The sequence below is a fragment of the Teleopsis dalmanni genome, chromosome 1 (genome assembly GCF_002237135.1).
Source record: "Teleopsis dalmanni isolate 2A chromosome 1, ASM223713v2, whole genome shotgun sequence".
In the NCBI taxonomy this organism is placed as follows: Eukaryota; Metazoa; Arthropoda; class Insecta; order Diptera; family Diopsidae; genus Teleopsis; species Teleopsis dalmanni.
Window position 1 is genome coordinate 69,099,739 of NC_051846.1, and position 18,669 is coordinate 69,118,407.

An 18,669-nucleotide genomic window follows, 5' to 3' on the forward strand; every position below is an offset into this window, starting at 1 on the left:
CTTACTTCGACGGGCAGGCAAGGCTGCCAGCGCAGTGGAAACCAAGTATTAAACCCATTCTTATGAATTTTTGAGCGCCAAGTGTATTAAAAAATATTAATGCATGAGTTATCGGCAATTTGTGTTTAAGCTGACTTTTATGCTCCATTAACCCAAATCTGTATTCCATGCATTTATCTATAAAATTTTAATGTATTTTTTCTTAAATATTTGTATTCACGTATCTCCGTGAACATGTTAAAATTGTTTTATAGATTCTCATGAAAAACATGTCTGCACAAATCAAAGCCGCGGTCTACAGTAGCTAAGAGATTTGTTGATTTGGTTCGAAATTAATCATAAATTATCGCGCTGTATATGCTTAAGCACGCAATATGTTGCGTGTGAAAATAAGGGGCGTGGCAGTTTTTTATTTCATTTTGTAATGTATAATTTCAAAATGTAAACCATTCCAAAATTGTTATCTAAATACCAGTGTATAGTGTAATAAAATGTGCTATAATTAAGAAAATTTGTGATTTGAAAGTTTTTAAAATATTTACAGTTCAATATTTAAGCTCTATAAGCAGTGCTGGTCTTAACAGTTCCATTGCCTTGGGGGAAATTGTTACTATTCATACTAACAATTACTGTGAAAAAACAATAAAGGAAATGGAAGAATAAATAATATCATAAAATATTAATTAAATATTCGTTGCAAAGCTATAACTCTCTAAAATTCGATAACATTTAAAAGAAATAGTTAATACTACTTAATACTACAATAGTGTTTAAATATGAAGGAACAAAAATTCGAAATATGTTAGTTAAGTTAATTTATATATCTGGAGTTTAGGCGTTAATTATAAGAACAGCACAACAAGTGCATTCATTACTTACTATTAAATAACAGAAACTGCATACCTCTAACTGTGTAAAATTTAAATAAAGAGTACGTTAACTTTGGGAATCCACACATAAGTTTACGATTTTTATACGACACAGTTAAACAGCTGACACTTACATACCAAAAATTATGTACAGACAATTTATGTAAAGACATCTAAAAGATGTTTTCAAACTTCCCTGATGATAAGTTTTTGGTAGTATTTAAAGTATTCGTATGAACAGTCCAAGAACTCAAATAAAGTATCTAATGAATCTTCCTTTCGTTTTTGTTTGTCATTCAGCACTTATTGAAACATCAAAATCCATGTTTTTATAATTTTTTGTAACGACTGATAAACCTGTTAAGTTTGTCGATGTCAATTGATATAAAACCACATTTTTCAGTAATAATTAAAATCAATAATTAATGATTAATATTTACCGTAAATTTGAATATTAGTGACTTCTTTATATGACCAAAAATCTGAGACTAAATTCCTTATAAACTTTATTAAGGCTTGAATCAATAGGAGGATTTATAAACCCTTTAAGTTGATAATCCATATGTAAAAAAACTCAAAGTCGAATACATAAAGGTAGAATACAAGGTTTATTTTTAAAACAGTGGAGTTTTAAGTTACCAAAACTATATGTCACTATATAATATAAGTGAATTCAAAAAGTATTAATTTTCATTTATAAATAATCATAACCCAGTTGAGTTTATTTTTGAAACAAGAAAGTGGGCTATATTTCAAATCCGTTTTTGTATATGTTCAGTTTGGGAAGCGTTATATATAATTCAGAAAGGTACTGCTATGTTTTAAACTGCTGTGAGTTAACACAGGACTACAATTTGTATTGTGAATAACAAGGTTGAATTCCTGATATACGCAGGCCAAATATATATACAGATAATGATTTAGATGAATAAATGAATAACAGAGATATCGACGTTCACTAATTCGTAAAAAAATGAAATAAAGCAATGATGTTCTATTGCTAAAATTTTAGCCTAAAATTCTTGACGACATAGGAATACGAGGTTCACTACACTGATACTGTAGTGACCTACCTTAGAGTTTTTGTACAACGATTTGTAAATTAAGTGTTAAATTGGAATTAACGCGAGAAAATTTTAGTGCTATGAATTATTACGACTTTCGACGTGGATTAGGATTATCAAGATAAGAGTACATCGATCAACTTACTTCTGCATTTGGTGATGAAGCTTCATCCTTTGCCACTGTGAAAGTTTGGTTCAGTTTGCACACAAACAAAATTCGTGAAGCTCGTCCAAAATCAGTTTTTGTGCCAGAAATCATTGATGCTGTGCAATAACGATCCAAGATTGTCAAGCGACATACTAGTACTGTAAAATTGAGGGAACCCTTAATGGGGGAATTGTTAATATTATTCGTACTACTGTTGAAATGTAGCTCGCATTCAAAACAAGACTAAAGAAGTCGAGATAGACACACTTTTTCACTAATGAGAAAATACAGGTTGGAGTACCGTTATCAGGGGTCGCCGTTATCTCCACTGCTCTATAGCCTGTTCACTGCAGACATACCGAAACTCGAGCCTTCTATGCTATCGCTCTATGCTGACGACACTTGTATTGTGTACTCAGACAAAATAGCCAGCAATGTCTCCAATACCATATAGGGTCACATTGACGTGCTTGTTCAGTATTTTAAAAAGTGGAAAATAAAACTGAACGCAGAAAAGACTCGGGCAATTTTTATTACCAGGAAGCGCCGCTAAGTTCCCAGAAAATTAAAGGTAGAAAAACAAGAAATAGAATGGGACGATACTCTCAAATACCTAGGCATAACCTTTGATAACAAGCACTCCTGGAAAGCACATTTCAAGTCCAAACGAGCTCAAGCTGCCCGAATATTACACTCCCTTCACCCGCTCATCAGCAGCAGAAAGCTTAACATAAAGAATAGAGTTAGCATATTTAAGCAAATTATTAATCCAGGACTACTCTATGGCAGTATAGCGTTTTGCCAAGAGCCAAGTTCAACTTTAAAAATTCTTCAAAGAGGGCAAAATATTGCCTTAAGAAAATTGGTTAACGCCCCATGGTATGTAAGAGGAGCCGATATGCACAGAGATCTGAGAGTGGATTCAGTTGAAAAATACATTAAAGATCGTGCTCTGAAACTGTTCAATACAATTGACAGTCACAATAATCCAACACTCAGTATCCTAAAAATACAGCGAAATTTTATAAACACAGGCAGATACAAAGACATCAGATCCATCATATTATAAAGCCCCGTAAAGCCCCGTATTTAGTGTGACTTAAAACTGTCCACAGATAAAATAGAGTAAAGGTGCTGATTCACCAACTCAGACATCTGAATATCAAGAGAGAGACAATAAGCAAAACAACGATTAATGACAAAATTAATATTATTGGTCTGAGCAACCGTGTCGACAAAATAACTTTTTTGAGCTTACAATAACAATCGAAAAAAAATAAATAAATTGCTACCAACATGAAGACCAACATCCATGACTTAACATCCGTGAGTTTCAAGTTTAAAAAGTCTCTACTCATCTCTTTAACGTAGATATCAAAGAATAAGTTAAAATACTAATTTCATTTTTAATCATTTCAAAAGTCACTTAAGGATTAGTAGGCAAGTGAAAAATATATCCCACTCTCGAGAAATAAAAATAAAGATCTATAAAATTTACAATGTTTAACAGCAAAAATAGACGTTATAAGCATTTTTGAAAATAATTATGAAGACATTAAATATGGAATTGGGTAGAATGCTTAGTTACACAGAGATCTAATTAAACAAATTTGAATCCAACAGATTTTTAGCTGTGCTCCAATTACAAGCATGTTTGCTTGTGCTAGAAAATACCCACATCTTCGATGAGAGGATCATAGACCAAAAGATTTGACGTCTCTCGGTACTATTAATGTTGACATTAAGATGCTGGCTGGTGGTAGTTAATGTAGGTCGAGAAAAACGAAGCATATATGTAAAGATCAACAAAGTTACTAAGTAACTTAACGTAATAAAATAGTTTTTTATTCGAATATAAAACAGCTGTTTTAAAATGAAAATATATTTTAGATATTTTGAACAATGCTAAGCAATACAACACATAAAAACTATTTATGTTTTAATGTCAAAATTATTAAAGTATTGTTTTAAAAATCACATATTACTATCACATATGTTTAATTTAATTTAACTATTTGAATGTAAACGGGTGTTTCGACAACATTAAAGATAATTTTTGTCTTACTTACTTTATTTTAGCTTTAGAGTTGACTAAACTCTTAAATTGTTTAACAATTTGCTAAGTTGTTAAAAATTAAATAACTAAAATTTTTATAGACGACAAAACACAAGTCATTTAATAAGGAATAATTATATTCGATTATATCATAAGCGAGTTACGATTATGTATAAAATTTTATTATATTTAATATCTCTTTAATTCGCTATAAAAACAAATATTTATTTTATGTTTTGTTGTTTTTTTCTGAAAAAATTGTTCACATTAATATTGTGTAAGTGATACCTTTTTTAATTAATAATGAATAATAAACAAATATATTAAAAAATCATAAAACTGCTTTACTAAATGCTAAGACAACCCACTAGAATTTCGGTTAGTCACACCGTTTATTGAAAATTTATTTCCTTTTCATTATTAAATGACCGTAAATGCTTGTTCGCTTTTGTGTACACCGCCTACGCATGCGTGACAAACATGAATGCCAAGCAAGCATATTAATATGAATATTTTTATTCCCACATATTATGTTAAATTTATTAACAAATCGTGTAATTCATTTTGGCTTTACGTATGTTGTCTTTTATGCTTCATTGTGTTTGGTCATTTGGTTGCGTATACGTGATTTCAATAGAAATTATGAGCCATTTTACGCCTCATAAATAAATCGACTGTGCGGTTCGGTGTAAGCGGTGTAATGAATACATCTATGAAGATGAGTATGCGTCCTGTTGTGCGGACGCTTATCCAACATAAAATTAATAATTACGCTACTGATTAGCCGAAAGGGTCAAAATACCTCAAGCTTACGAGCAAAAACTCACACAAAATATCAAGACTCGTTAAGAACACAAAACGCTCGAGCCAGAAATAATTGCCGCCGTTGTGCTGGTGTTCCGTAAGTGTGCGTTTTATGCGACTTATGCGTGTGGAATTTTACAATAACAGCAGCTGGCATATGCAAGCATCGACATTGTCTTACCACAACATTTTCGGGTTTTTGTTTATTAAAATTGATAATAGCGGGTTTGGGCAATAATTTACATTTATGAGATTTTGTGTTGAATTGTAAGTTCTTTTGCGTTTAATAGAGTAGTGAAGAGTAGTGAAGAGTAGGAAAGGAAGACAAGAACTTGTAACGCCAAAAGGCTTTTTTCAACTCTTAAGCTTATTCAAAGTAAAGTATGAGTTCGTTAGAAGTTAATAAAGAATGAAAAATGCTACCTGTTTTACAGAAACGAGTCTCATTAATAAATGTTGAAATATTAATTCAATTCACAAAAAAATAAAAAAATAAATTTTTATTGAATAAGTCTCTCAAAAATTCATTAGCTAATAAAATTATTTTTTGTTATAATATGATTACATTGTATATGTCTTTAATTTCAAAATGTAGTTATATTACATATATACACAAGTTATATTACAACTATTTAATAACTCGTATATTTGTTTTTTAGTGAAAAGTACAGGAATCGTATTCCATGGTCCTAGAAACGGAAGAAAGTTAGATTGGAAAGGCATTCTATTATCAATACTACTGAAGAGATTTTTTTTTTTTAGATTTTACTTTATTATTCAATTTCAAAACAAATTTTTAACATAAATAAATATTATGCCTTAAGTCTAAAAACATTGGTTATAGTTACTTATTATTTATACAAATAATGATATTTAAAACACAAGCAAGTAATTTGAATCCTTCATAATTTTATTTTTGAATTGTAAATAATTTAAAGTATAAGAAGGTAAATTTATATAAAACCAACACCTCCGACAGACGACTATAAGTAATTGTCGTATTCTTTGTTTTTCTTTGTTACTGAAGAGATCCCGTCTCAAGAATATCCCCACAAAAAATTTTTAACAAATCAAAAATAGAAGGTGGGATCCAAAGTAAATATTAATTGTTTAATTGTATAAGAACTTTTTAAATACTACGAGCAATACCATATGTACAATGAGATTATTTAGAGAAAATAAATTGTTTTAGTAAAGTAAACATTAGTATGCTACAAAAAAAAAGTTGATTGAAAAATAGTGTAACTGTTGTTAACGAATATACAAATAGATTGCACTTATATTCCAACATTTTTTATCCAATAGTTCCGAGGCACCAAAAGACACTTACTAAGTAACAAGTTTTCTGGGCATTATAAAAGTCGGAACAGTTCCTTTTTCTGAGGTGCCCGACTTGTAAACAGATTTCCAGCTTATTCCACTTATATGTCAACATATGAGCGTTCTTCAAATATCGAAGTTCACAGTTGGAAATCATAATATGAAAATAATAAGAATAATAATAAGAATTTGTTATTAACAACTACTTGAATTATTAATATAAAGATACTTATACTAGTAGACGTAGTAGTAGACGTAGACGTTATATGGTGTACTTATTTTTTTATTTATTGTAATGAATGTTAAAGGTGAACAACTTTGATGTCTCCAAAAGTTAGCTATATCAACATATAGTTTAGCAGAAAAAATTTCTTAGAATAGATGGTTTTTTGAATTCGTTGTCAAATTGGGATACTCTGAAAATAGACATCTTTCCAAGAAGTCATATTTTCCGTTCCAGTTTTTGTAGTGTTTCCAAGAGTATTGTATCCCTTTTTAAAAACTTCAGTTGTTTTGAAATGCACGTTGTACTCGAATCCACTGCGGTCTATTGACCCATTGTGTTACCGTATATAGAGGAAACTCGGGAACCGCCTAGAAGCTTAGAATGTTATTTATTGGAAAGTCTTGTAATTGATCAAGATCCTTAAGAAAGGGGGCTACTAAAGTATTGAGTCGCCACCATGCATGAGCTGGGCAAAGACAGAGTAGATGAGAGGCACTTTCATCATCTTTCCCACAGCTGCGACAGATATGATATAAAGGGAGATTCAATCTTTTAGGAAGGTTCCCTAGTCGGAACTGACCTGTAAAAAAACCTACAATAAGACTGATATCTCTACGGGGCATCTTAATGAATATATTGGATATATTGGAAATTTGCCAGATTGCATACAGATGTCATCTTTTATTAAAAATTTTAGCACAGAAATAACTAAATAACAATTTGCATAATGTTAGGTGTTTCGAGTGAGGTCCTGAAGCACCCTTTCTGGCTAGCTCGCCTGTTCTGTAATTACCAAAAATTATTATTATGTCTATGACCTGAAAACCAAATTAGAAAAGCATTTAGGTTCTATACATAAGAAAGAACAAATCATGCAACAAATAATGCCTTTATGAATAGAATAGTTTTGAAATTTAACAATTAAAAATAAAAAATATAATTAATTAATTAATTCAATTATTCTACAGCTGGTTTATGATTTCGTTCTAATATATGAATACAGCAAGTAAAATTGTTAATAAAAAACTTTCATAGCAAAAGTAACAATACTCCAGCAAAATATGCGAACATAAAAAGTCAAGTACGGCTTTGGATCAGTTGGTTAAGGTGCGCTGATTCTGAGCTTCATATTTGGCAGGACCCGATTTCGATTCCTGGTACTTGCAGTCTCAAAAATAATTATTTACGAATAATTAAATATAAGAATTATTTCCAAGACCACTGATGTAGGGTATTTGGCAATACTCGAAACAGCTGTATGGTCAGCCAAAAATTCAATTAATTAAAATTATTTACGAAATAAATTTTTGTTGTTGTTTCACTTGTGTTCGAAAACCTCTTTATAAAAACATTTAGTGCAATATTAAATATATTTAAATTTTTTAATTTGTAAATCGAACAGATTCTGTTTAATGTTGATCTTTAACTACTAATTCTATATGGTTAAGTTGTTAATTAATTAACTAACCACAAATTGTTTTTAGGAAATCAATTAATGTTCTAAAGTTTCGATTGAGATTTTATCTATTTAAGTTATTCACAGAGTTCTTGCTCTAAGCGAAATATATGTTAAATTTATAAAGATAGTAACCATATTGTAAAAAAACCATAAGCAATTCGTGATTTTAACAATTCAAACATAACAACTGATTGGTAATTTTTCATGAATACCAATAAAAATTAGTTTACGTCACTTTCGTATGGGTTGTTCCCCGTGATGTGGAGATACATAATCCTTGGCCTGTTTACTTTCCTTTTTTTATAAATATTTACAGTAATTTCCAGCTTTTTCAGGTTTCAATTTATCTTCCTGCTTTTGTTGACAGGCAATTCATTTTTAATTCTTTATTTTTTATATTTTTAGTTTTTTTATTTTGAAATTTCTTACGCGCCCATTTTTGTTTTGGTTCCACGATATATTAACATGATTTTTATAATAAAATTTCTTATGTTTTGTACCCTACATACAATTTATTTCCGTCACATTACTTCGTTCTGAAATATTAGTAATGAGACTAGCACAAGACAGTATGAAATTATTATAGAAAATGTATCTTTCTTTCATTTGAAATAACTTATAGTGAGAAAAGCTAAGTTAAGATATATTTCCTTCATTTGCCAAAATATACGAGTATTTACCGTGAAAAGCGGGCGGTATCGAACGAATAAAATAAACTTACATTGTTTTTAGCAATCTTGAATTTTTTAATTATAGCCTTTAAGTTTATATGTCGGATTGATCGTGGTTATTGCTGATGCTCAAGACCGGCAGCGAATTTCTTTCGTTTTTGGCTCAGTTCAATTCGTTGCAGATTTATTGGTCAATTGGCGTTAAAAACATTTGCGGAGCGAAGTCGTTGGATTCGTTTTGGATGCTGTTTCTGCTACTGGGTTTTCTGATTTTGTTTTGATATTTATTAAAAATTCCGCATATTTCCTTCACGGGATACCAACCGAATTTATGATCATTAGAGTGGCTGGCTGTGCTGAAACCACAATATTTTAAGGTTTTTGAGAAAAATGATTTGTCGAGTTTTATGCGTATTAATTATTTTAATTTTTAATTATACGTTTAAATAAGAAATCAGCTTGGAAAATTGATTTTTTTACGATTTATGCATGTGAAGGATTTTTTGCATGTATATTTTCCTCTTAATTAATATTTTATACTAAATATTATTATATTACGATTTACCGACATATAATTAAATACAGTAATGGTTGCTGAAATTTTATTTAATTTGGGAAAACTTAAGTTTTACTTAAATTTTATATGAGTCAGAAAATCTGCATTTAATAATTTACATTCTAATTAAACAGTAAATAAATTTACCTATACTGTATTAAATCAATACAAAAATAATAAGCTATAAAATATTAATTTACTAAAATAAAACAAGATTAAATTAGTTGTGATTATCGTGGGTATAGAAATATTGTTAAATTATTATATATATAGGTATAAACTAAAAAAAGTACTGCTTTGATAAGGCTGAGTTCAAGTTCCACCGAGATATAATCTCGCTTTAAAATATTTTTCAAAAATATTTGATGACTTTATCTCTAGAGCAAAGTGTTAAGTACATTCTATTTAAGGCTGACTTTAAATTCCACCGACGTACAGATTTGCTTTAAATTTTTTTTAAAAAGTGTTTAGTAACTTTAGTTCTAGTGTGAAGTGTTAAGCAGATCTTAGAAAGAACTGCGTTCAAGTTCCAGCGTGCTATAGTCTCGCTTTAAAATTTTTTTAAAAAACATTTGGCGATTTTATCTTTAGAGTAAAGTGTTAAGCACTTCTTAGATTCGCAAAAATAAGTCTTGCCATCTTCCATGCGCCTACAGGGAAATAAAGCTCTATGCGGTATTGTTAGGAACCAATAAATCTGTATACATTAAATTAATTTTATTAAAAATAAACTTTTTTGTTCACTAGTATATTATAGATAAAATGATTTTTTCCACTGTTATTTAATTTTTACTTTTTATTTTATTTGTAAGTGTATTTAAATTTTCTGAATCTTATTTCGTTTATCGAGAACATATTTAAGCGTATCTTATTTAACTCATTTTACTATAATTTACGTCCAGTGTACTATTATTATTCTTGCAATTAGTCCATGCAGTTTCCTAAACCCATCTGCTCTGAAGTTTAAACTTTTTAGTTATATTTTACGGTTAATTTTATCTTAATTTCTTAATTTTTATTTTTCCATTTGTCATTCCTCTGTTTCATATTTTAAACCTTATATTTAGTCTAGTCATATTTTAGTTAACCTATATCTCTTAGTTCAATATGTGGTTTTTATTCCTTTAAACTCTTAAATTAAAGTAAATTAATTAAATTGATGCACCATGATTTTAGTCATACTGCTTCTGATTAGTCTTGATTGCTATAATAGTAAATTTCAGTTTAGTCTACCATTTGTTCAGGAAATATTGGTCAAAGGTAATGTAATATAAAGAAGTTGAAAGATAAATAGTCGATTTTATCATTTTTTTATGACATTTCATTATATTTATTAGGTTATTGTAACGAATTGAGCACTATTATCTGTTATTATTTTTGAAATATATCTATAGTTGTATGTAAAGTAAATTCTATTCTTTGATCATTCTACACTAAGAAAAATAATTTTAACTAAATCTCAGATCAAAATATTCTTACCCTACGAATCATGGTTCATTCATACAACATATTGGTTTTTATATCTACTTTTCCACAGCAAAAGTTTTTCTAACAAAATAATTAGATTAATTTAACTAGTATGTAAATAGAGCATATTTTTCTAAATTAATATATTAAATATTTGTAAAGTTGAACCAACGATTTATTTGTCAGTTTCATTTGAGTTGATATTTGCCCAACTAGGTTTATATATTTCATTCTGCTGCTTCACAGCTTATAAAAAAACTGTAATAATGTAATGTAATAATGATCTTGAAAAACTAATGCAGTGTAAAATTGGGTATTATTGTAGTACATAAATTAAGTATTTTCTGTCCATAAAAATTACATGAACGTTGATATAATATTTCTTGTCAACAGCTTAGTCTGACGGAAGAAATCCACAATGCAGAAGCCCACGATTACCTAATAAAACTACTGACACGATCTTCATTTAAGAATGACGCGATCTTTCTAATTTCACCTTCAGCAGCTTTGTCATATGTACAGATGAAAATGTTATTTTCAGTTATCATTTACTTTATATTATCCTGATAGCCAGAAGCATTGTTGGACAGAGTTTAACGCAACACTAGTTTTCAAAAAAATAAATTGGTTTTAACACCAAAAAGATTTCATTATTTTTAGTTGCAAAATTTCTTTCAGAATGGTCAGGAATGACTTTATTTGCAATGTTAGTAGTATAAGCTAGGTCTCTAATTGTCAATAGATGATTTTCAAACACTCGATATTTAATTTTCCTGACATATTGTTAATCAGTTGGTGATCGTTTAGGAAATTTTTGCCTTTAACGCTTCCTTGACCATCTTTAAATTGCTTGCATCTCTTGTAAATAATTTATAGGACATTATCTGGTCACCGAAGACCTTCTGCGAATGTTTTTCTAATAGAAATTTCATTACACATACAAAATTTAATGCAACTTCTTTGCTCAAAAAAATCAAACATTGAAAAAATCATTGAATCAAAATTTTATTGCTCACAAAAGACGTGCGAAACTATTAAATATCTGCAATATTGATATAAAATTTGACACAGATGTCAATGACAGTTCCACCAATCAAAAAAAAAAAAGAAAAGAAAAGAATTGCTAAAACCGAAAATCCTGTGTATTATAAATCAAAAGTTTCAAGATATAGTGTGGATGTTATGTTTATATTTGTACAATTTATATTCAAGAAACAATTTATTGATATATAAAAAATTTCATTATATACATTATCTGATATCTATATATTTTAAACGCCATAATTTATGTATAATCACATGGAGCATGTTCTATACAGTAAAATTGTTTCCTCACAGTTTATGTATTAAAAACTGATTAGCATTTAGCATATAATAAATTAACTCTTAAGCAGCTTTTCCTTGTGCAATAAGTGCTCAAGCTTATTAACTTATTAATTTTATTACAAAATCAATTATTATTCACAAGAGCATAATTTTACCGCAAACTGTGTGTATATGACCTTAATTCTTTATGGCAAATTAAGTCTACCAAGAAAGCCAGCGCACGGAGTTGTAAAATTGTTTATGGCAAGATTTTATGTTCTTTACGGACACTTAAACGTCGTAGAAATAATTCCGGCGTACACGTCGGAACGCAGTTCCAACCGTAGTCAATATCTTGAATTTTTGCCAATTTGTTAAAATACAATAAATTTAAAGGTGAATAAAAATAAAGAAAATATTAGCCAGTGTGTATGTATGTTTATAGATACATATTATATACATAAATATATGCGCAGATACAGATGCATATGAGCATAATATATTTCAAACTGTGTGGAATGCTTTTGCACGTTTATGATTGCAGACTTGAAGGCGTCCATGTTAAATAACGTAGAGGTACCTTACCTGTGCGGAACAGAGGAATAACTTCTAGAATCACAATCACGTACGTTGTCAAAATGAAAAATGTTAGTGTTAGCATAGCAAAAAAGGAAAAATATGCATGAGTTGTACTGGGTTCACACTACTGGCACCATTCGATTTTAATGGCCATAGTGCCACTGTGCAGCACTATTTCGTTTTGAGCTCAAAATGATTGATTGATGGCAGTTGCGTGTTTAATTTCATATTTTCATAACAATTATTTTTTTTTTATTGTTTCCTTTGATTTGTAAAAAATATGAGATACTTTTAAAATATTGCTTTTTATTTGCAAAAGGTGTGAAAGTATAAGCATTTTACCCACAGTTTCACTATGTTGTTACTAACATTATTATTTTGTGGGTTGAATTTGTGTTGACCTCAACTGACCATAATTACTACCTCTGCCTGCACAAAATGCAATTAAATTTGAATTGTTGCAAATTCTTTTGGTTTAAGTGGAGGTGTGGCAGAAATTCACTTAAAAGGAAAAATTCTTTTTAATTTTTAATTTGAAAATGAACTAGGACGGACTACAGATTGCGTCAATCAAAATGTAGTCAACAAATATCTTTTACTTTTTTTCAAACTCTAATGCTGTCACTCAGCGGATCAACTTAAATTAAATCAAGAAATATCAAAGAGAAGGTTTATTATAATTATAACTTATTCACTCTTTTATGTGAGTGAAATAATCGCAAACGAAAAATTCTTTTTTTTTTTGTTTATATATGCAAATATGTAATTACCTAAAATTAAATATCTGATTAAATTTTATAAATAAAAACACTTGCATTAAATGTGAAATTTCCGTAAATATGTATTATATTTAGCCAAAGAGTTTCCATTCGTATGTAAAACAGTTAATTCGTACTGTATTTATGTCTTGACGAATAATGCCGAAAAACAAAAATGATACATGTGACAAACATTGAAAAATTAATCACACTTATTACATCTACACCTATATGTAACATCTTCGACAAAGTAAACCGCTTCTAGAAAAATTTGAAATATACAATTATCTGGGCATCACTACACATCGTACTTAACTGAGTTGCATGAAGCAGTTAAACCAGAAAAGTTTGGTATTGACAACCATTATACACCAAAAATTGATATGAAACGCCATATAAAATAATTTTTTAACAAAGTCAAAATTTGGCCAAGTCTTTTTATTTAAAATGAAGTCAGTACTAAAGTTCAGTTCCAAATACACAACACACTCAACGAATTATTTCGAACCAAACAATAAACAGCTTAATAAATGACATGCATAAGGAAGGTAGGGCAAGGTAATGTACACGTGGCAGTGCCATTTTGAAGAGACGACCGGCTCATTAGGGCTCATTGTGATACCACAGTTTATATATGTACACAATTATATGTATATAAATACATACACCTAAATATATATATATATGTTTATATACATATATGGATTTTTCCACGAGAACCCTAGACCAGGAAACCGCTTTGTCGCTTTAATAACGCAACCAATGTTTTCAATGCTGTAAAAGTGATGTTGGATATCCAGTTTAGAGATACCATAGAGATCCTAGAGTAAATATGCTAGTAACGCAGCAGATGGTCAACATTTTTCTCTTCCTATTCTGACCCGCAACTATCGTTGAAAGAGTCTCTAATCGATCAGTGTGTGCAGTTAAGTAAAAAACAAAGCGTGACCGACTGATCGTTTAAGTAATGAATTATGGTAAGTTAACATTCAAGATAAAATCAAGAGTCATCAATGTGGTCTTCAGTCAAGAATAGAGTAGTAAAGGTTTCAGAAATAGCAAGAAGAAGAGGAAGCACTATTGGTAAGATTACTATAGAACTATTAATAATAGAACCAATTTTTAAAAACCCATCTTACAATGCAATGGCAATAAATATGTTTGTGATATAACCGAAGAAGTTATTTCTACATTTTATTCAGTGCATACAAAAAGTTAGTTAAATGCTTAGGAAATAAAAACTAAACAAAATGATTATGTGAATAATGTGTGACAAAACTGTAGTCCACCACTAAATTGTGCATCCACATTATATTTGTTGGTACTTAAATATTAAAAAAAAAACTAAAAAGCTAAAGAACAATATAGTAAGAGAGTAGGGAGTATGCTAGGTTAGGTTAGGTTATACCGGCCACCACAAGGGATCCACTTAAGCCTATAGGCCTGTGTTACTATATAATTAGAAATTCAAGGGTTAGAACCCCTTAGAACCTTTGGCAAAGCTTATAATGCTACTCTTGGAGGAGGTCTTACAGTTTTCCAAGATTCTTAAAAAAGAAAGCCCCTAAAGTGATAAGGCAACACCCCGATTGTGCTGGACAAAAACGAAACAGGTAAGGAGACACTTTCACTTTATCTCCCTTGAAAGGGAGATTTAGGCTTCAAGCATGGTTACCTAAAATACAACCTTAGTAAAACTACTACAAGACTGATATCTCATTGATATTTCAATGAGTGAGTTTGATGTCCTTTTATTGAAGTATGTTATACTCTCAACTAAAATAATTGTTTAAAATGTTTCTTTTTGTCGTATCCTATCAAATATATGGTAATGTTTTTGTAACACAAGGTACGCCACTACTATTTGTATAGACACAATTTTATCAGAGATAAGTATTTATTTATGCTATTTAAAAAGTTATTCTAAACAAAAAGTCACTAAAAAAGAGTAGAATGATGTGTTACAAAGCAAGACAGCTGGAACAAGTGGTCATCTACCATGTTACCATATATTATTTTGACGTTTGATATAATTATTCAAAGGCGTACGTTATAATGAATTAAGTTAAGAAAATACGGATAAAGCTTATAACAATTAACTAACGCGTTTACATTTTTTTAATAATTACATTTGAACAAGAATGTATGTATAAAGGTATATATGTAATTGGGTTCCATTAGCAGAGGATTTTTGAGAACTAAAATATACATTTTAGGAATTATTTCTTTTTTTTTTTGAGGATCTTAAAAGATTATTCTTATTTTTGATTTACACGACCAATGTTGTTCTTAAACTATTAGAATATATATAATGATAATTTATTTTTAATATTAATTATTAAATTAAGTATTATATAATAGTATTAATTAGAGTATTTTATTTTAATTCTAAACAAAAACTGTTGAATTTTGAAATCATTAAGTAGAATAATTTAATTGAATAGAATATTTGAAGATTTATAATCATACTTTCTCAAATAATATATAAAAAGAAAATAATACTTAACAATGAAATTGTTGATCCAATAGTTGAAGCAATATATATAGTGTAAGCATGAGGATAATCAGAATATAATCTGAAGAAAACAATCAGTATGTTTCAGATTCTTCTTAAAAGATGCAGTTATTAAGGTTCTTCATGACTTCGCTCAGTAATCGAGTAAAGTATTAAACGTTTCGCAACAACAAAATACATGTCGTGTAATGCGTTGCTCGACATCATCAAGCATCAAGTGCTCACGAGTTAGCGTAACTGGTTACACTTTTACTCGGTTACCAAGCGCGTTACTCGAACTCGTGAACAACATTATTGTAAGATTTCACTTTCGTAGAGTTGGTGGAGTCAGGTTCGATGGACCAATGAAATTTTTAAAGTTATTAAAACTAGATGGCTTCTGAAAGATAGTCGGGAAAATTTTAAAAATTCTCAAGGTATCTGTTGCCATTTTTTTTGTTGTTAAGAGTAACTTTGCAGAACGTTTACAGTGACAAAAGATTTTACACAATTGAAGAAATTATATTATGTTTATACACTGTGTACTCAACTTTATACACAGAATACTTTATTACTTAAATATAATATCTAATAAAATCTATAATATCTAAATAATATATCTAGTATATTTAACGCGAATTATTTATTACTCAAATTTAATTTTCAAGTAAAACTCCTTTAAAATTTAATGATTACGGCTTTGTTACGAGACCCACAATTGTTTGACTTTATAATAAAATTTCAGACATAATTTGTTACTTTAATTTGCGGTAATGTGAGGTTTTCTTGCTCAACAATATTTTTAAGCTTAAGAATTTATGAACGCTCTTAGTTTGCCTACAACATTTGCTAAGCAACATTCTGCGAACCTATTGAATTTTTGTTATTTCACAAGAATAATAAAAATTGTTGAGTTAAATAACAAGGAATATGTATAAGATAAATTGACAGTATCATAAAATTCTCATAATTGAATTTAAAACTAAAACGGATATGTTAATGGAGGTGACCCACAAAAAATCAGAATAATAACACTAATAAAAGATACAATAAAGCGTATTTACAGAATGTGAATAAATCTAATATAGAAAGGGTAATATTTCAGTAATGAATAAAGATATATGAGGTGAATAAAGATATATTGTTCTTCATTATACTGAACAACTATTTTGACCTCTTTTGAAACTGCATGAATATAAGTGTGACTGTTTCTAAAGCAATTCGTATTAGTAATGACGAATTTGATATTCGTTTTGCACTAGAATTCATTAAATTTTGAACTAAAGACTAAGTATATATGGGCACTAGTAGGCAATAGTGTTTTAATGGAAGACCTATTTTTTTCGGAAAATGTAAGATGATTCTTCTTTCTTCTTTCTTTATTGTTCATATGGGTAAATAAGATTGTGTAGTATTCGCCTTGAATTGCTTGCTTTGATGGAAAGTAAAAGATTTGGCGGAAAACAACAACCTGGAAATTAAAGGTATTTCCAGATTTCGTTTGCTTTGTATCTAATACGAAAAAAACATTTCATTTGTGATTAAGTTTTGAACGGAAACTTTATACCGTTTTGAAAATTGCATCTATATATAATTAATATGTAAATTATGGATATATCTCCCACAATCAGAATTTCTTTCTTTACTTAAGTTTTCTTTGCTTACAAGTTTTCAAGATTTTATTGTTGTGAAAGAATCTTTACATTTAAAAATAATGTACTGGATATTGTTAATATTTTCAATTACATAAATTAATCATTATTCCAGAAATTATCGATATTTTTATCGTTTTTACGGACGCATTTAGGTTTTTTTAAGGAATATTATTTTATGATTTCAATGAAATTGTTTTTTTATGGAAATCAAAATATTTTTCCAACTAAAAATCAGTTTTCTCATTTTCATTTCGGGAACTTATGAAACAATCTTGTCACCTCATCATTTCTAATAAACATTTTTAACTACTTGTTAAATTTAAGTCTGAATTTAAATAATCTTCAATAATTTTTTAGTGGAAAAATTTATTAAACTTGTTTCCTAGTACTTTTTGAATAACTTAGTGCTCTACGCTCATGTATTCAGTTACTTTTCCAGATTTATTTAGAACCAGAATATGCTTAATTTTATAAATACTCCATTCTTAAAATCATTTAACGATATAATCGACATTAAAATTAAGCAAATTATTGCTTTTATCAATGCTTCTGATTCTAAAAGGCTTAATATATTCAAAAGCATGACAATCTGTCCAAAGTTACGAGGATTGCATTGTTTCCATTCCATTTCTCTACTTCTCTGATTGTATAAAAAACGCCCAATCTTTTACCGAAATTACGAGAAAAGTGGTATCAAAACGATTTTCTGAACTAATGGAGGAAAGTTCGATCCTTCTTCCAATTTAACTGCCTACCTATCTGATGCATATCGTCAATTTTTATATTAACAAAAAAACAATTCATTAAGCATTGCATTTTCTTTATAAATATATATCAATATATACTGATGATTGCCAATACTAGAAAAAATAATCTTTATTGTTGCGAGAAAAGTATTTTGAGCTCGTCTTTAAAATTGCACCTATGATCAAACATAATAATAATCATAAAATGCTGAAGAGCGTCTTATCATAAAGTCAACTGCGTTAACAAAACCATAAATATCAGCAACGGATTTATACATCACCACGCATTATGGTATCATAAATATGGATTACACTATCGGTTCTAACAAAGTGTATAACGTAATGCAAAAGAATTGTAAACCATAAAAATAATTTAATAAAAATTTTATTGTTAGAAGAATGCACGGTTAACAAATGGAAGTATTCTCAAAGAATCCTAAAGGTATTTTAATTTATGGCTAATAATAAAATACCATATAAATATTTCAGCCA

At 29.0% G+C, this 18,669-nt stretch overlaps 1 protein-coding gene across 1 annotated transcript in view; it reads left to right on the top strand.

Moving 5' to 3' along the window:
* Positions 1-18,669, top strand: part of LOC119683980 (probable serine/threonine-protein kinase DDB_G0282963) — a 41,336-nt gene that overhangs the window by 15,102 nt on the left and 7,565 nt on the right. The window lies entirely within an intron of this gene.